We start from the raw sequence: 7,418 nt of genomic DNA on the forward strand, positions 1-7,418 counted from the left end.
GCTAAGTTCCAGTTCTTGTTTCTCCAAGCTTGTAATTGTCGAGGACACAATAGCAAAGTTAGACTTGATAAATGCTAAATTTCCTTCGATTTTATCAGAAGCGAACACGTTTAGCGCTATCTTAATTGATGCAGCATCTTCTGAATCAAAACTACTGACGATAGACTTCACTATCTTAAAATTTTCACTGTAGTATACACATGCATTCAACCAGGTACCTCATCGTGTGATTACTGATTTAGGGGGCAAAGCTGATTAGGAGCAAATGCTTTGAAACAGTCTAGAGCATAAATATATGCTCTAGCAAATGTTTTGAAACATTCCTTGAGAGTTACAATATGAAATGTAAAATTATAAGACAAATCTTGCATTTCATGTAATAAAAATACCCAAAAAAATAATAAAAATTGGAAAAAATTAACAAAAGCCTTAAAAATGCTTTAAAATGTAAAATACGCCACAAAATTTTAAAAAAATGCGCTATAAATCTAAATAAATGCTCTAAAAGACAAAAAATGTAAAAAATGCAAATGTCATCAAAATCCGGGCCTTAATTACCATTTTTAATTTCGTAAACAATCAGAACACCAATATTAAAAGTGGAGGAATAAACACTTCTTGACGCATATTAATTTTTCTTTGTCCGAAAAATCAAAACTCTCCCGTAAAAAAATAAGGTAAAATCTGGCAAATAAATCCGGATGAACTCTGGAATCATATGCAAAAATGGAATAATTATTTTATTATTTCTAATAACTCGTTCAAAAAATACGTCGAGGGATTTCACCGTTTCTCACGCTTGGATAAGGGAAAACCTAAAATGTTAATTCCAGCATACTTTAATCGAAACTTAGATCTATATGCATGTGCATTGCATATATGTTGATTGAGTACAGTTTCGAATATTTAATGAATATTATCAAAAATTAACTTTTCTCACCATTGCTAAAAAAAAAAATTTCGGGAAGAACATATAACGAATTTTTATAGTAAGAACTAAAAAGAATTAAGAAAAAAAATTTGAAAACAACTTGTAGATAAAGTTGCAATAGTAAAATGATTAGGTTTAAGCTTTACTCCAAAATAATCAGGAGCAAAATTGCGTAACTACAATAAGAAATGTAGGACATTTTTGATTCAATAATGTTTAACTCAATAACTAAGAATCTGCTAATAGTAAAGAAACAAAAATGAACGTACGTCCATCACTAGGGTTGGTGAGCGACGCATTTAGGGGAAGAGCTCATATTGTATAAATGAGAAAGGTATTGCTTGTGAATATATCTTGATTGTATCTAGATCATGTCAATATCATGTCAAGATCAAATATCGATATTTGTAGAATATAAAAGGAGTAAAAATTTACCATTCTTTAACGTGTGATTAAACATTGAATAGGTGAGGAACAATTGATTTCAGAAGTTAGAGCTATGTCTTTTTTATCGTTCCTGTCTATTTTGCGCCATTGCATCATTATATTAGCACTTTATTTACAATAAATAAATATATTTAATTGGATTAAAAAGTAAATCAAATGTGTATTGGTGATCGAAATGGGCTGCAGGTGGCGTAGAGCAAAACTCTCTACCTATGGCAACACTTCACATGCTTTCCCCATTAGCGTGTGGAGAGTCATAGAGGAAGGAAGTACGTTAGTTTCTCCCTTGATTTTCATATAGATTAAATTCTTTTAAGTTGGAACTAAATGGAACTGAAAACTACATTAAACACAGTTCTAAAGAAAAGTATCACGGAAATTTTAAAAAATATTTTTATTAAATAAAAGGGAAATTATCGCAGTGCATTCCTATAAAACTGAAAAGAGGAGGAGAAGGAAGGGAGCAGGGTTAAAGCCATGAAACCGGTCTTTCCCCAATGGCGTATGCAAGTGTTGCGATTGCCAATATATATATATATATATATATATATATTGGCAATCGCAACACTTGCATACGCCATTGGGGAAAGACCGGTTTCATGGCTTTAACCCTGCTCCCTTCCTTCTCCTCCTCTTTTCAGTTTTATAGGAATGCACTGCGATAATTTCCCTTTTATTTAATAAAAATATTTTTTAAAATTTCCGTGATACTTTTCTTTAGAACTGTGTTTAATGTAGTTTTCAGTTCCATTTAGTTCCAACTTAAAAGAATTTAATCTATATGAAAATCAAGGGAGAAACTAACGTACTTCCTTCCTCTATGACTCTCCACACGCTAATGGGGAAAGCATGTGAAGTGTTGCCATAGGTAGAGAGTTTTGCTCTACGCCACCTGCAGCCCATTTCGATCACCAATACACATTTGATTTACTTTTTAATCCAATTAAATATATTTATTTATTGTAAATAAAGTGCTAATATAATGATGCAATGGCGCAAAATAGACAGGAACGATAAAAAAGACATAGCTCTAACTTCTGAAATCAATTGTTCCTCACCTATTCAATGTTTAATCACACGTTAAAGAATGGTAAATTTTTACTCCTTTTATATTCTACAAATATCGATATTTGATCTTGACATGATATTGACATGATCTAGATACAATCAAGATATATTCACAAGCAATACCTTTCTCATTTATACAATATGAGCTCTTCCCCTAAATGCGTCGCTCACCAACCCTAGTGATGGACGTACGTTCATTTTTGTTTCTTTACTATTAGCAGATTCTTAGTTATTGAGTTAAACATTATTGAATCAAAAATGTCCTACATTTCTTATTGTAGTTACGCAATTTTGCTCCTGATTATTTTGGAGTAAAGCTTAAACCTAATCATTTTACTATTGCAACTTTATCTACAAGTTGTTTTCAAAATTTTTTTCCTAATTCTTTTTAGTTCTTACTATAAAAATTCGTTATATGTTCTTCCCGAAATTTTTTTTTTTAGCAATGGTGAGAAAAGTTAATTTTTGATAATATTCATTAAATATTCGAAACTGTACTCAATCAACATATATGCAATGCACATGCATATAGATCTAAGTTTCGATTAAAGTATGCTGGAATTAACATTTTAGGTTTTCCCTTATCCAGGCGTGAGAATCGGTGAAATCCCTCGACGTATTTTTTGAACGAGTTATTAGAAATAATAAAATAATTATTCCATTTTTGCATATGATTCCAGAGTTCATCCGGATTTATTTGCCAGATTTTACCTTATTTTTTTACGGGAGAGTTTTGATTTTTCGGACAAAGAAAAATTAATATGCGTCAAGAAGTGTTTATTCCTCCACTTTTAATATTGGTGTTCTGATTGTTTACGAAATTAAAAATGGTAATTAAGGCCCGGATTTTGATGACATTTGCATTTTTGGACATTTTTTGTCTTTTAGAGCATTTTTTTAGATTTATAGCGCATTTTTTTAAAATTTTGTGGCGTATTTTGCATTTTAAAGCATTTTTAAGGCTTTTGTTAATTTTTTCCAATTTTTATTATTTTTTGGGGTATTTTTATTGCATGAAATGCAAGATTTGTCTTATAATTTTACATTTCATATTGTAACTCTCAAGGAATGTTTCAAAACATTTGCTAGAGCATATATTTATGCTCTAGACTGTTTCAAAGCATTTGCTCCTAATCAGCTTTGCCCCCTAAATCAGTAATCACACGGTGGGGTACCTGGTTGAATGCATGTGTATACTACAGTGAAAATTTTAAGATAGTGAAGTCTATCGTCAGTAGTTTTGATTCAGAAGATGCTGCATCAATTAAGATAGCGCTAAACGCGTTCGCTTCTGATAAAATCGAAGGAAACTTATCATTTATCAAGTCTAATTTTGCTATTGTGTCTTCGACAATTACAAGCTTGGAGAAACAAGAATTGAAATTTTGCGATGCAATAAATTATATTGATGTAGTGAGTCGAGTGTTGCAAAAAGCAAGGGGAAAAATAGGACAAAGTGTAGCAGCTAAATTGAGCAAAGTTTTGGAGAAGAACACTGGCTTCCAAACAATGAAGAAAATCTCTAGGATACTAACAGGTGAAGCAACAACTTTTCAAATTGAAGAAGAATTATCAGTAAGTGAGACCGTCTTTTTCAAGTACGCACCATTAACATCAGTGGACGTTGAAAGAAGCTTCTCCAGGTATAAAAATTTACTTTCGGACAAGAGACACTCGTTTACATTTCAAAATATCAAAAAACATTTAATAATCCAATGTAATTCTGATATTTAGTAATATTATTATATGTAAGTTGTTATATTCATTAAAGTTTCTATACAAAATGAAAATGCTTTGGAGTCAATATATTTTCCTTTTTTTTTTGTTGTTATTTTAGGATATAAAATATTTTTCAAACTTTATTGAAAGTAGAACATTTATTGCATTGCTTTATAGTTTTTGAAATGACTCATAATTTTAAAGAGTAAAACATTGTTTTAGTTCGATACTTCTACTTTATTTAAGTCATGTCATAAGGCATTTTTAGCACAATTTTCGCATTTTTAAGGGCATTTTTTACACTTTTTAAGAGCAATTTTTGCATTTTCTAAGGGCATTTGTTCAGATTTTTTTAGGTAATCAAAATCCGGGCTCTAATGATAACACTTTTGTGAATTGATATCGTATTGATGAAATTCATAAGAAAAGCATTCATAGAAATTTTTTTTACTTGTGTGTTTGAACAATGCATGTGTTATAAAAAAAGGGGAAACCCCGTCAATGAAATATCCTCAGTTTTGTAATATTTTAAAAAAATAGAAAAGACAACAAAAGAAAAATTTAAAAATAAATTAAATAAAATTTGAAAAAGTGATAAATAAGTTTCTACGGAAAAATTTATTTCTGTTTTGTGGTTTGATATAATTTATTTCTGCTTAATAAGATGATTTTGATAGAAATGATATTCTAATTGTAGATTTAGATTTTGTTTCTCAATTTTAACTATTCATAATTCTAATTTGTATTACAAATTGAACAAATTTGCTGCATTTCCTGAGGAGAATTGTGTTAGATTATTATTATTTAATTAATAACTTTCGGATTTTTATCAAAACAAAAGTGAATGATTTATAAATTTTGATATTTTTATGTATCAAGCTTATTTGAATATTTTGATATTCTTCAAAACACCTATTTTCGGTGCAACCTTTTACTGATATTTGGTTCTAGTAAAAATACCAATTTTTGGTGCAACGTTGCTCAAAATATTTAACAGTGTACAAAATCGTCGTTTTTAAGATTATTTACTTTAAACGGGGGAGGGGATGTAGGCGGAGCAACCACAAAGGCTGGAACTTACTGAAGAAGATTCTTAATCACAGTGCATCTTTATGGCATGATAGTTTTTACATTTTTTTTCCTTAAAGGTTGGCAGCTTTTTTTACTTATTTAAAGTTTATTCTACTATATACTCCTAAAACTATTGTGATTGAAATTTAGGTAAAATTCATCTTGGTTTGTAAAAATCTGATCATTAGATAGAAAATTATTCAGATTTTTTTTCGAATTTCATATAGATCACTGTTTTGTCTATCTACTGAAAAATAAGATTTTGCTGGAATTCTTAACCCTTTTGAGTAATTTTCCTTGTTTTAAGGGGCAGAAAAAAAATCGCGAACTCAAATTAATAATTATCATTTAAAATTCATAATTCATTCATAATTTCAGATCATAATCATTATTTCAAATTCATAATTCATTCATAATTTCAGTTCATAATTATTATTTCAAATTCATAATTCATTCATAATTTCAGCTCATAATTATTATTTCAAATTCATAATTCATTTATAATTTCAGTTCATAATTAATATTTCAAGTTCATAATTCATTCATAACTTCAGCTCATAATTATTATTTCATTCATAATTTCAGTTTATAATTATTATCATATTCATATAAATATTGGGATGTCTTTTTGCTTATAATATGAATTGATGAATTCTAATAGTTTTAAGGGTCACTTAATCCTCCTTAAAAATTATGTGCTTATTCTTCGTTAAAAAAGATAACATTCTTTAAAAAGATAACATTATTTAACTTTCTTGATATCAATTATCGCAGTCTGAACGACAATTATCTAGAAATACTTCATTGCTTTCAAGGTAGCCATCTTAAATAATAACACATTTTAATCTATTTACGCAATTTATTTTTCTCCAATAAAACATTTGGCTCCATTCGTCTAGGCTATATCTGATACAGATCGAAAAAAGAAAAAATAACGCACCATACGTTCTCCCCACCCGTAACAGAGGCTATATCTCCGACATAAAGAAGCAGTGGATTTATAAAATTAGTTTAGGTAATTATGATTTGATTTCTCTGAAATGTACGAATTAAATGGTTTTTCTTAATGTACCATTAAAATAATATGATTTTGAATGTTGCAAATTTTTCGAACAAAAAATATCTACTTATTTTGAAACATTTTGCTCTAATTTAAAAATTGCTTCTGATTTTCTAAAATTCTACTTCCTCTGAACAAACATTCCTTTTTTCGATGAATTTAGATTTCTGACCTTTAAAATACGGGAGGCAGTTTCAATCCGAAAAAAGCTTCCCAATATCCTTGGTAGGACAATAGTCGAAAGTTTGGAACCCTTACTGATAATTTTATTTCCTGTATATTTGCCATATCTACAAAACTTTTTAAACGAATCAAAAACAGTTGGGATAGTAAAATTTTATAGTTGTGGGCAAAAATGATTACATGCAAAAAAAATTATTATTTTTTATATTATATAAATATTTTTAATGAATTTAGATTTCTGACTTTTAAAATACGGGAGGCAGACGCAATCCGGGAAAAGGTGTCCCAATATTCTAGGTAGGACAGCAGTTCAAAGTTTTCACCCCTTAATGATGATTTTACTTCTTGTATATTTGCTATATCTCCAAAACTTTTTAAACGGATCGAAAACTGTTTAAATAATAAAATTTTACAGTGGTGGGCAAAGATAATTCCTTGCAAAAAATTTTTTTTAATTTTAAATGGCAAAATACAAGATTTTTACGAATTCGGTCGAATAGTTCTTGAGTAGGACTGGGTGACATAAGAAATTTTATATCGTGATGCATCGTCAGTTTTGTATCGCGATATAGCGATGTATGGCGATATAGTATTTTTGAAATTCATTTACTTGTAAGGCGCAGAAAGTCGGATTTCTATCAAAACTTCATACTCAGATTGATTTAAATCAATTTATGAATTTGATGTATATGTCTTGCTTAAGAAAGATATTAATGTTATATTTTCTAAAAATGATCGCACAAATAACGAAAAATTTCTTAGTTTAAAAATAAATAATAAAAAAATAAATAAAATTGAAATTTATCAATATATTTACCTAACAATATAGAAAGAAAATTTAAAAAATAAGTTCGTTAAAAATTATTTGTATGCACAAAGTGCTAAATAAATTAAACATACAAAAAACTTTTAAAACACTATTTTTTTATCATTATTATT

The 7,418-nt window shown here is 28.7% G+C and overlaps 1 protein-coding gene across 2 annotated transcripts in view; it reads left to right on the top strand.

Moving 5' to 3' along the window:
* Positions 1-3,788: 3,788 nt before the first annotated feature.
* The window catches only part of LOC107443997 (sulfotransferase 1B1), a 9,628-nt gene continuing 5,998 nt past the window's right edge, over positions 3,789-7,418 (top strand). The window contains exon 1 of one of the 2 annotated variants that reach the window (XM_043043478.2): positions 3,789-4,089. The gene's annotated coding sequence lies outside the window, so the exon portion shown is untranslated. Of the gene's footprint in view, positions 4,090-6,014; positions 6,252-7,418 lie in introns of those variants that run through there. The other variant, XM_043043476.2, reaches the window with a different exon arrangement.

The sequence above is a fragment of the Parasteatoda tepidariorum genome, chromosome 2 (genome assembly GCF_043381705.1).
Source record: "Parasteatoda tepidariorum isolate YZ-2023 chromosome 2, CAS_Ptep_4.0, whole genome shotgun sequence".
Lineage (NCBI taxonomy): Eukaryota > Metazoa > Arthropoda > Arachnida > Araneae > Theridiidae > Parasteatoda > Parasteatoda tepidariorum.